Below are 11,809 nucleotides of genomic sequence, written 5' to 3'. Positions count from 1 at the left end.
AGGCTGACTTGGTAATATCTCCTTCCAGCTTAAAGTTCTTTGATTCTTTGTAAGGATATACTCTGTGGTATATCTAAATCCATGTGTAATGAACTGTGTTATGGGATTTCATTGCATTTATGAATTAAGATTCCAAAAGTCAGCCTTTCATATCTGAATCCTTTATAGATCAGTACTAATTTTTCCATTTAAAGTCTTCCCTTTTCACAGGCTTTTCTATTCTAAAACTTTAAGATGCTGCAAAGTCTCAAAAACTTAGCTTCTTCTGTAATAGGACTCATTTATATTTTAGCGTTTACTTGGAAGGTCATGTGAACCTCCCCAAACTCTGATTTAGAGGGAGCCGTTATTTAAGTCTGTAGAACTAAAAGTGAACCTTTTTTCTTAAAACATACATTAGTGTAGAACATCTTTTGTCATACTTTAGTGTCTTTAGATAACAAATGTTTAAAGTGTGAATGTTTGTTGCCAAAATACATTAAGATAAACTAAGACATTTATTTAAAAATAATTTTGTGCAGTTCTATTTTGTTCACGCTTTGGGAGAGCAAACTTTATTTTCAAATAATGCTTTTTTGATTACAAAATTAGTACATACTTACTACATAAAAAATGGGGAAATGCAGGAAAATATAAAGAAGAAAATTGAAATGCCCTAAACACCACAAATAATCATTAATATTTTGGTGTGTTTCTTTTCAGCTCCTATTTTTCTGTTATGTATGTATCTGCATATCTTCTAAACAGAAGAAGGTTGTATAAGAATGTACCATAATTTGTTACCCAGTCTCCTGCAATTGGACACGTGTGTGGACAGCTGTGTCTAGCTCAGATCCTTACTTCAAAACTGCTTATGTTGTCAGTGTGTAAATAAATACAGGGATGGTAAAAGAAAGAAAAGTATTTTGAAAAGCAGTTTTAAAATTAATCAGAGTTAGGTTTTTGTAATACTACATAACCCAGTTTATTTTAGGTACTTTTTTACTAGAAAATTAATAATAACACATTGTAAACTATTTGGAAAACAATGTATAAAGAAGAAAATAATATTTGCATTCATAAATAACCATGAAAAATATTTTGGTACATTTAGTATTTCTATCTATCGGTACTTTAAAAATGATTAGAATACGTCATATCTGGTTTTGTAACCTGCTTTTTTTCACTGACACTTTGCAGTGTCATTTAATGCTCTTCGAAAACATGATTTTTTAAAATGGCTCCTTCCTTTTTCTTCAAATGCCTATACCATAATCATATTTAACAATTATTACTGCAGGAGATACTTAAAGTCTTCCCAGCTTTGCCCTGTTAAACAGTACTGACACAGACACCCTTGTTCTTAACTTTGTCTTAAGAATAATGATATATATGGCCATATTACCAACTCCCTCCAGAAAGCTGGATTTACCCACATCTCTGACACTGGCCTTGAGCACACACTGCCACTGTCACTACAGCCTGCCTTCTGTGTGTACCATATCTTTTTAGTCAGTGAAAAATCTCCATTTTGCTTATCTGAAGGGTAAAAAGCACTGCTTTAGTTTTGTCTACGTTTAAACTTCTCTGATTACTAATGAGACTAAATAGTTTTACATGTTTATTAATCATTCATACTTCATCTTTTGGTGTTTGTTCTTTTCCTTTACCCATTTTTCTGTTGTGTATTTATGTTTTCCTCTTGACTTGTATATTAATTCTTTATGGAATTAGCTCATTAACCCTTTCTGCTATATATTTGCAATTTATTTCACTTTTATTTAAATGTAGATAAGTGCACCACTTTATTCTTGTGTGACTGCCTCTATCCCTTATGCTTCTTCATTCAAATGTTTTCTTTTACATTTAGCCATAAAACATTGGGTTTGTAAGGTGAAGATCTAATTTGGTCTTATTTTCCAAATAGCAAGTTTTCCCTTTCTTCTTAAGATTTAAAATTGTTTCTCACATATGAAGTTGTTATGTTTTTTGGTTCTATTTACCATCAATTCTTGAACCACAATTATGATTATCATATAATTTCACAATATTTGATGAGAGGGCCCATTCACTAATATTTATTTTTAAAATGTTCTTAACCATTCTTATCTGTTTTTTCAGGTGAGCATTAAAATAGTGTTGTTGACATACCACTCCCACTGAGAAAAAAGAGGGGAAAAAAATATGATTGAAGTTAAACCTAAACATTAATTTGTGAAGAAGCGTCCTTGTCATATTATTTATTCTTATCTAAGAATGTGTTGTATGCCTCTCCATTTCTTGTATCTTTTTTATACCTGTCAGTGAAATGAGTAACATTTTTAGTTTTTTGTATATTTTATATGTTTTTCTTGTTAGATATTTTTATTTTAATTCTCATTTTTCTTACTCTCATGAATAGAGGCCTTTTTTCTATTAAGTTGTCCAACTGCTTATTGATACACGGGAAAGTTTTAGTATCTTTGTTGGTCTGTTTAGTCCCCAGCAATCTGATTGATTGCTTCTGAGACAATTTGAATTTACCCCTTGGTTTTGTTGGTATAGTATAATATGCAAATGATGTGTGGCCCTCCTTCCCAGTTTGTTTCTTAATTCTCTTTCATGTCCTATTGTAATGACTAGGACTTTCAGAAAAACATTAAATTGTAACAAGAGAAAAGGTTGTATTGGGGATGGTGAGCTCTGTTGCCTTGTTTCTGATTTAATTTAGATGCTGCTAGCATTTCCTCATAGTTGAGTAGGTAAAGAATCTGCCTGCAATGCAGGACACCCAGGTTCGATTCCTGGGTCAGGAAGATCCCCTGGAGAAGGAAATGGCAGCCTACCCCAATATTCTTGCCTGGGAAATCCCATGAACAGAAGAACCTGGCAGGCTACGCAGTCGCATGGGGTCTCAAGAGTTGGATACGACTTCGTGACTAAACCACCACAACTGCTAGCATTTATCATCTTATTAATGTTACCAGTTACTATTTTTCCAACATACTATTGTGAAAAATTTTAAACATACAGCAGAGCTGAAAGAATTTTACAGTTATCATCTAGGTTTTACCATTGTTTTACTATACTTGTTTTCTTATACATCTCTTAGCAGATTTTTTTTCAACATTGATGGTAGTCTTTGTTTGAAATATTTATCTGTTCTTAGTGTTCCAAGATTTTAAAAAATAAGCACTGCTAAATCAGTTGCTGAAGATAGAGATGAATATAGCAATCCCTTAGCTCCATTTGTTATCATGAAGTAGCCAATCTAAAAAGTCAGTAAAGCTTTGAAATGGGGATTTAATATGAAAACTGTTCAAATGGAGGACAGTGTTAAGCATCAAAAGAAGGGTTGCAGCCAATTTGGATTACAGAAGGAAAAAGAATTGAAGTTAGAATTTTTCTGTATTTGACCAGACTTTGAAGAGAATGCCTCATACGGGTGTTTACTTACAGAAATCAGAAATAGCTGCTTATTTCAGTCTGCCTGCCAGGTGTAGTTCTGTATTGAAATGGTGTCCATTAAGCTATGATAGTTGAATCACAGTATCTCTTAAGACCATCCCATTCTTTTTGTACTGATTTTATTTACCCAGAGTATTTGTTTTGTAGGGCTGACATAACAGATTTCCACAAACTTGGTGGCTTAGAACAGCAGAATTGTATTTCTCTCAGTTCTGGAAGCCACAATCTGACACCAAGATGTCAGTAGAGTGGGTTCCTTTGGGAGATTCTAGCTTTGGTCAGCTGTCAGAGGTCCTTAGCATTCCTGGACTTTCAGACCCATCACTCTGCTTTCATTTCTGCATTGTCTTCTCTGTGTTCTTTTCTTTCTCTTATGAGGACACTCATTGGATTTAGGGCATAATGTGACCTCATCACAGTCCTTCCCATAATTACATCCGCAGAGACCCAATTTTATATACAATCACTTCCTGAGGTTCCAGGTGGACGTAAATTTTCAGGTGATGCTCTTCACCCCACTGTACCCAGCAACTTCCTTAGCAAGCAGGAATGGAAAGAGCCTGGGCCTGGAGATCAGGAAGCTTGGTTGTAATCCTAGCCAGCTCTGTAACTTTGGGGAGCTTATTATCTGTAAGCTTATCATTGTCCCCATTTTCCCCATCTTTCCAAGTCCCTGATTGTCCTAAAGTTCACAGTAAATGACAAACAGTTGTATGCATGGCTGACTTCCAGCTCTGCTTCTCCTGTTTCTCTGTGACCCCTGGTTGTTTCTCAGGGATATTTTAAGGTATGATTAGTATCAGAGCAGCTTTGAGATCTTTGGATAAAATACAGGGTGTCACTTTCCTGGTTTGTAACTGAACTGAGGATGTCATTAGGCTTTTATGAATTAACCAAAGAGAGGTGCTATACTTGGAGAAAGTTTTCCCATTTCTGTCATCTCTTGCTTCCCTGTTATTTAAAACAACCAGTACCATTCCCCCCTGCCAAAAAAGAAATATTTTAAGTATTTTGTTGTTGCTGAAGATTGTTTAACACATAGATGCTCTCAAAGTGGATATGGGACAACTAGGTTCCAAACTATTTCAGTTTAATGTTATTCTTTCCTGCCCTCCACCCAGTAATGATACTTAGTGATAAAGAAATGCACACTGGATTGTAGATAGTGAGCAGTGTCTGACAATCCTGAAACATTATTTTTTAAATTACTAAAGTGATGAGGTTTAAATCTCTCTTCAGGGGAGATAGTTCATTTAAAAACGCAGGGTAGGGGGTGGTGTGGGAATAAGTTCATTTACATGGCATTATCCTGGCAGGTCAGACAGTAAGGAATCTGCCTGCAATGCAGGAGACTTGGGTTCAATCCATGGGTCAGGAAGATAACCTGGAGAAGGAGCAACTCACTCCAGTATTCTTGCCTGGTAATTCCATGGACAGAGAAGCCTGGCCGGGTACACTCCATGGGGTCTCAAAGGGTGTGACACAACTGAGCAACACACACACACACACCCCTTGCATGGGGTCGCAAAGAGAGGGACATGACTGAGGGACACACACACCTTGCTTAGAGAGCAGGTTGCTATCTTTTCTGTGTGCTCCCTGAGACACAATAGGAGGAATTTTCTGGTTGTCGTTTTTATAGACTTAGGTGCTACTGAAATGAAGGTGCTTCAAGGACATTTCCATTTGTTACCAGCTTATAGTATCTCATCTCAAGTAAATGATTTTGCCACTTTTCATTTTAATTCTTTGCTGTCATTGTCTTGCAAAGTGATCATTTGGTTTCTCTCTGTGAAGATATTCACTGATCATTCAGCTGACAATGTCCTTTGTCTATAGAAGTGTAGTGCCCTTAGGATTTATTTTATTGCTTTTATATTACTACCTGTAGATTTCTGTTTACATGTCTTTCCCTTTTTAGTCTTATAAAATGTCTAGGGCTATAAACATTCTTATATGGGACAGAAGTGTATTTCAGAAACAGGTCCCTTTCAGAGTCTTAAAGCCAAGTTCTCCCACAATTTATCCACCTGGTAACAGTAGAAATATCTAATCCTTTGACATAATTTAAGGATGAAATGCTAGAAGGTGAATAATGGATAGTATGTCCTATTCCTAAGGCTGTCTTCTTTTGGTGGAAGGGAGGAAGTGGTGCCTAAACCCAGGAAGTGAGGGTGTCTTGAATTTTTATTACCATCCCAAAATGTCTCTTGAATTTTATCTTTCCTTGTACTCCCATGCCTTAGCCTACTTCAGATCCTCTCCTCAGCTTTTACCACAGCTGCCTAACTGACTTTTACCTCTAGTATCACCAGAGATACTGCCATACAAAATGTGTTTGATCATATAATACCCTTGCTTAAAAACCTTTGTCCAGTTGCCTGAAGTTAAGTGCAAACTCTATTATACTCTTTAAAATATGGACCCAATATTTTTCTTCAGTTTGATCCCCAGTCACCCATCTCATGTATATGTTTCATCCACACTGAACTCCTCACTCTCAGAACATTTTAAGCTCTTTTATAACTCCCTTTCTGTGTTGCTTCCTTTGCCTCATGCTATTTTACTTTATCCACCCTCCGTGCTCTGTCTTCAAGAAACCTGCACAAATGTTGATTCCTCTCTGTTCCCATATACTAACTACATTCATTCCACTAATACAGTCCATCTGACAGTGAACTTTATATATCCCCAGTGATTACATTAGGAGGCTCTGCATGGTTTATCTTTGCCACCATTTTGCCAATTGCTTGGTATAAACTAGGACTCAGTCAACATTTTGAGTTGACTAAATGATTAATTACATCTAAAATCAGTCATTAGACTTACTTCTCAACTTTATTGATAGTCTGTTGGTTATGTATAGTTCAAAAATAAACACTACTAACATAATTGTATTCAGCTATATCTTAGTATAAAACCTCTGAATGATCCAAGGGAAAACAGTGCAGTGTACAATACAGTAAGATCCTAACTGCCTTTCTCCTGAAAGAAGTATTGTTGGTTTCACTAAAGGCCTTAACTGAAACCAGTGTTTTCTGTTCTCCCCTTTGTTTCTTTCTTACATTAATTTATTCCTTCACATATACATTTATTCAGCCATCTTTTGATCAGACAGTTAGTTGCTTACTGAGTGTCTGTTATAGGCCAAGCAGGTTCTCTGGACTTACATAGCTCCTCTTACAGGTAACTAGATAGAAACTATAGTTACTAATTTCTTCGATGCTTCCTTTTTTCTGACAGTTGCCATGTCCCCTTCACAAAACACCTGTGAAAAAGACATAGGGATTTTAGTTAACATTAAACTCAGATGAGCCAATAATGTGATATGGTCCTGGACTGACTATATAATTTACTGTCTAAATGGGATAATTTAGGAGAATGAGAGTGCATGCTAAGTCACTTCAGTCATGTCCAGCTCTTTGCGACCCCATGGACCATAGCCCACCAGGCTCCTCTGTCCATGGGATTCTCCAAGCAAGAATACTGGAGTGGGTTTCCATGCCCTCCTCCAGGGGATCTTCCCAACCCAGGGATCAAACCTGTGTCTCTTAGGTCTCCTGCATTGGCAGGTGGGTTCTCTACTGCTAGCACCACCTGGGAATGAGGGGCAGGGGTTGTTAATGATCCAGGATAACAGCACTATTTCAGGCAAACCCTGAATATAATCCTTATAGTCTAATCAGATTGCATTACTAGCTGCTTTTTGTTGTCTGAGCACATCTTGGGTTTTTATATGTTTGTCTTTATTGATAACCTTGCCCGTTCCTCTCCAATGCCTGAAGCCTGTGCATCCCTCAGAAAAGATCCAAAGCAGTAAGCTTTCCCAGAGCAGCATAGTCCATAGAGATATCCCTCTAACCTGGATTTATTTAACATATTGTTTATATATTTAATTAGCAGCTAGATATATTCTGACTTGTCACTGTTCTACTGTTTTGACTGTTCTTTTGACTCTTGTTTTAACTTCATATCTGATGTCCTCAACTGAACTGTGTACTATTAAGATCAGGGTCATTTTTGAACTTACATCTACTCCTCAAATACATACTTATGCTCATGTAATACATATTGGTTGAACATTTTATTTCCTGACCTGCCTTTGTCTTTCCTGAAAATTCTTTCACTTTACATCAATATTGTTGTAATCTGCCCCCTACCACCACCAAAAAGAAAGCTTTAAGAGCTTTGTAATTTTTTGCAAAAAAATTTTAACTATTATATTTTAAACATAAATATTTACTATGAGGTATTTTAAAATGTTATTTTATCAGTTTACCTTATACTATATATATTTAATTAATATTTTTTAAACATTGAAACATTACAGAAAGATGAAAGTACTAGTCACAGTTCAGTGTACACACCTGTAGCTGTATTAGCACATTTTAAAGAAAATTGATATTTCTGATAGGTCTACATTTCTTACTTATAATAAGTCTTTAGCAGAAAAGAAAGGATTAGTTGCCAAGTTTAGAGATTTAGAACCATAGTTAGTACATTATATATCTTGAACCTTTGATTTGGAAGGTTACCAGTTTGTTTTTATTCTGGCTTTATTTTATATAAATACTAAGTACAAATAAAATAAGATTTTTACAAAACTTTTTAACACATTAATCATATATGCCCAGGTAGCTCAAACAGTAAAGAATCTGCCTGCAATGCAGGAGACCTGGGTTCAATCCTTGGGTCGGGAAGATCCCCTGGAAAAGGGCATGGCAACCCACTCCAGTATTCTTGCCTGGAGAATTCCATGCACAGAGGAGCCTGGTGGGCTCCAGTCCATGGGGTTGCAGAGTCAGACATGACTCAGTGACTAACACAACAACAATCATATATGCCACAACTGCAACTTCTTATTTGTTGTTTTGTTCAGTTGCCAAGTGGTGTCCAACTCTCTGCGACCCCATGGACTGTGGCACGCCAGGCTTCCCTGTCCTTCATTATCTCCCTGAGTTTGCTCAGACTCATGTCCATTGAGTCAGTGATGCCATCCAACCACCACATCTTCTGTTGTCCTCTTCTCTTCTTGCCCTCAAACTTTCCCAGCATTAGGATCTTTTCCAATGAGTCGGCTCTTTGCATCAGGTGACCAAAGTACTGGAGCTTCACTTCAGCATCAGTCCTTCCAACGAATATTCATGGTTAATTTCCTTTAGAAAGTGACTGGTTTGATCTCCTTGCTGTCCAAGGGACTCTCAAGAGTCTTCTCCAACACCACAATTTGAAAACATCAGTTCTTTGGCACTCAGCCTACTTTACAGTCCAACTCTTATATCCATACATGACTACTGGAAAAACCATAGCTTTGACTAGATGGAAATTTGACAGCAAAATGATGTCTCTGGTTTTTAATATGCTGTCTACATTTGTCATAGCTCTTCTTCCAAGGAGCAAGCGACTTTCAATTTCCTGGTCTGCAGTGATTTTGGAGCCCGGGAAAATATAATCTCACTGTTTCCACTTTTTCCCATCTGTTTGCCACAAAGTGATGGGACTGGATGCCATGATCTTAGTTTTTTGAACGTTGAGCTTTAAGCCAGCTTTTTCACTCTACTCTTTCACCTTCATCAAGAGGCTTTTTAGTTCCTGTTCGCTTTCTGCCATTAGGGTAGTCATCTGCATATCTGAAGTTATTGATATGTCTCCCCGCAATCTTGATTCTGGCTTGTGAGTCATCCAGCCTGGCATTTCACATGATGTACTCTGCATATAAGTTAAATAAGCAGGGTGGGGGAAAAAAATACAGCTTTGACAATATATAGTCTTGATGTACTCCTTTCCCAATTTTGAACCAGTCTTTCATTCCATGTCTAGTTCTAACTGCTGCTTATTGTCTTGCATAGAGATTTCTCTGGAGGCAGGTAAGGTGATCTGGTGTTCCCATCTCTTTAAGATTTTTCCACAGTTTGTTGTGATCCACACAGTCAAAGGCTTTAGTGTAGTCAATGAAACAGATGTTTTTCTGAAATTCTCTTGTTTTTTAATGATCCAGCGGATGTTGGCAATTTTGATCTCTGGTTCCTCTGCCTTTTCTAAATCCACCTTGAACATCTGGAAGTTCTCAGTTCACATACTGCTGAAGCCTAGCTTGAAGGATTTTGAGCGTTACCTTGCTAGCATGTGAAATGAGTGCAGTTGTGTGGTAGTTTGAACATTCTTTGGCATTGCCCTTCTTTGAGATTGGAATGAAAACTGACCTTTTCCAGTCCTGTGGCCACTGCTGAGTTTTCCAAATTTGCTAGCTTATTGAGTGCAGCACTTTCACAGCATTATCTTTTAGGATTTGAAATAACTCAGCTGAAATTCCATCACCTCCAACTAGCTTTGTTCCTAATAAGGCCCACTTGACTTCCCACTCCAGGATTCTGGCTCTAGGTGAATGACCACACCATCTGGTTATCTGGGTCATTAAGGCCTTTTTTGTACACTCCTCTATATTCTTGCCACCTCTTCTTAATACCTTCTGCTTCTGTTAGGTCCTTGCCATTTCTCTCCTTTATTGTGCACATCTTTGCACAAAATGTTCCCTTAGTATCTCCAGTTTTCTTGAAGAGATCTTTAGTCTTTCCCATTCTGTTGTTTCCCTCTATTTTTCTGCATTGTTCACTTAAGAGGCTTTCTTATCTCTCCTTGATATTCTTTGGAACTCTGCTTCTTTTTTCAGTTATTTGTAAGTCCTCCTCAGACAACCACTGTGCGTTCTTGCATTTCTTTTTCTTGGGGATGATTTTGAACACTGCCTCCTGTGCAGTGATATGAACCTCCATCCATAGTTCTTCAGGCACTTTGTCTACCAGATCTAATCCCTTGAATCTATTCGTCACCTCCACTGTATAATCATGAGAGATTTGATTTAGGTCATACCTGAATAGCCTAGTGGTTTCCCCTACTTTCTTTAATTTGAGCCTGAATTTTGCAATAAGGAGCTGATGATCAGAGCCACAGTAAGCTCTGGGTCTTGTTTTGGCTGACTGCATAGAGCTTCTTCATCTTTGACTGCAAAGAAGATAATCAGTCTGATTTTTATATTGACCATCTGGTGATGTCCATGTGAAGAGTTGTCTCTTGTGTTGTTAGATTAGAAGAGGGTGTTTTCTGTGACCAAATGGGAAAACTGTTAGCCTTGGCCCTGCTTCGTGTTGTACTCCAAGGCCAAACTTGTCTGTCACTCCAGGTATCTTGACTTCCTACTTTTGCATTCCAGTCCCCTATGATGAAAAGGACTTTCTTTGGTGTTAGTTCTAGAAGGTCTTGTACGTCTTCATAGAACTGTTCAACTTCAGCTTTTTCAGCATTAGTAGTTGGGGCCTAGACTTGGATTACTGTGATGTTGAATAGTTTGCCTTGGAAACGAACAGAGATCATTCTTTCATTTTTGAGATGGCACAAGTACTGCATTTCTGACTCTTTTGTTGACTGTGAGGGCTACTCCATTTCTTCTAAGGGATTCGTGCCCACAGTAGTAGATATAATGGTCATCTGAATTAAATTACCCCATTCCTGTCCACTTTAGTTCACTGATTCCTAAGATGTCAATATTCACTCTTAGCATCTCCTGTTTGACCACATCCAATTTACCTTGATTCATGGACCTAACATTCCAGGTTCCTATGCAATAGTGTTGTTTATAGCATTGGCCTTTGCTTTCACCACCATACAAATCCACAAAAGGGCATCATTTCCACTTTGGCTCATCTCATCATTCTTTCTATAGCTGTTTCTCCGCTCTTCCCCAGCAGTATGTTGGACACCACCTGGGGGGTCTCAGCTTTCAGTGTCCTATCTTTCTGTCTTTTCACGCTGTTTGTGGGGTTATCAAGGCAAGAATATTGAAGTGGTTTGCCATTCCTTTCTCCAGGGGACTACATTTTATCAGGCCCTGACTACCAGGGCCCTTCAGCCGCTCCACATAGCAGGACAACATGCCTGGTGCCCTGGTTGTCCCACTGCTGGTCCTCATTAAGCATGTAAACCTTCACTGGCTGCTAGGTGTTAGTCAGCCTGCTTCCCCCAGGGCTGTGGCAAAGGCCCTGTGGAAGTCACTGGGAAGGGGATCCGGAGAAGGCTGAAGCTGATGTTGGAGGATGCCTAGCCTCACCACTGCCGCTGGGTGCCCTAGCTGAGCTCTGGTCCCCACCTGTCCTCTCCTCCTGCTCTTTGCCATTATTTTCCAGGCCGGGTGAGCCTGGCTCCCTGAGGAGGGTGCTTAGTGCTTCATGGCCTCTTACCCCACCATGCTAGGAACCAGTCAGTACACTGCTCCTGTCTCCTCCATGATCTCCACAAAGCCCATTTCTGAATTATCACCTCCTCAGGCCCCGTCGTGCTAGGAAAAATTCTAAATTCTTATTTAGCTTCTAGAAATACTGTGGTTTTA

The 11,809-nt window shown here is 38.3% G+C and overlaps 1 protein-coding gene across 50 annotated transcripts in view; it reads left to right on the top strand.

Annotated features, from left to right (window-relative positions):
- The window catches only part of HMBOX1 (homeobox containing 1), a 188,455-nt gene that overhangs the window by 164,781 nt on the left and 11,865 nt on the right, over positions 1-11,809 (top strand). The window lies entirely within an intron of this gene.

This window comes from Giraffa tippelskirchi, chromosome 1 (assembly GCF_054371585.1).
Source record: "Giraffa tippelskirchi isolate mGirTip1 chromosome 1, T2T-mGirTip1v1.2.pri, whole genome shotgun sequence".
Taxonomy (NCBI): Eukaryota; Metazoa; Chordata; class Mammalia; order Artiodactyla; family Giraffidae; genus Giraffa; species Giraffa tippelskirchi.
The sequence above is the reverse complement of the archived record's forward strand: the minus strand, read 5'-3'. Positions and strand labels throughout refer to the sequence as shown.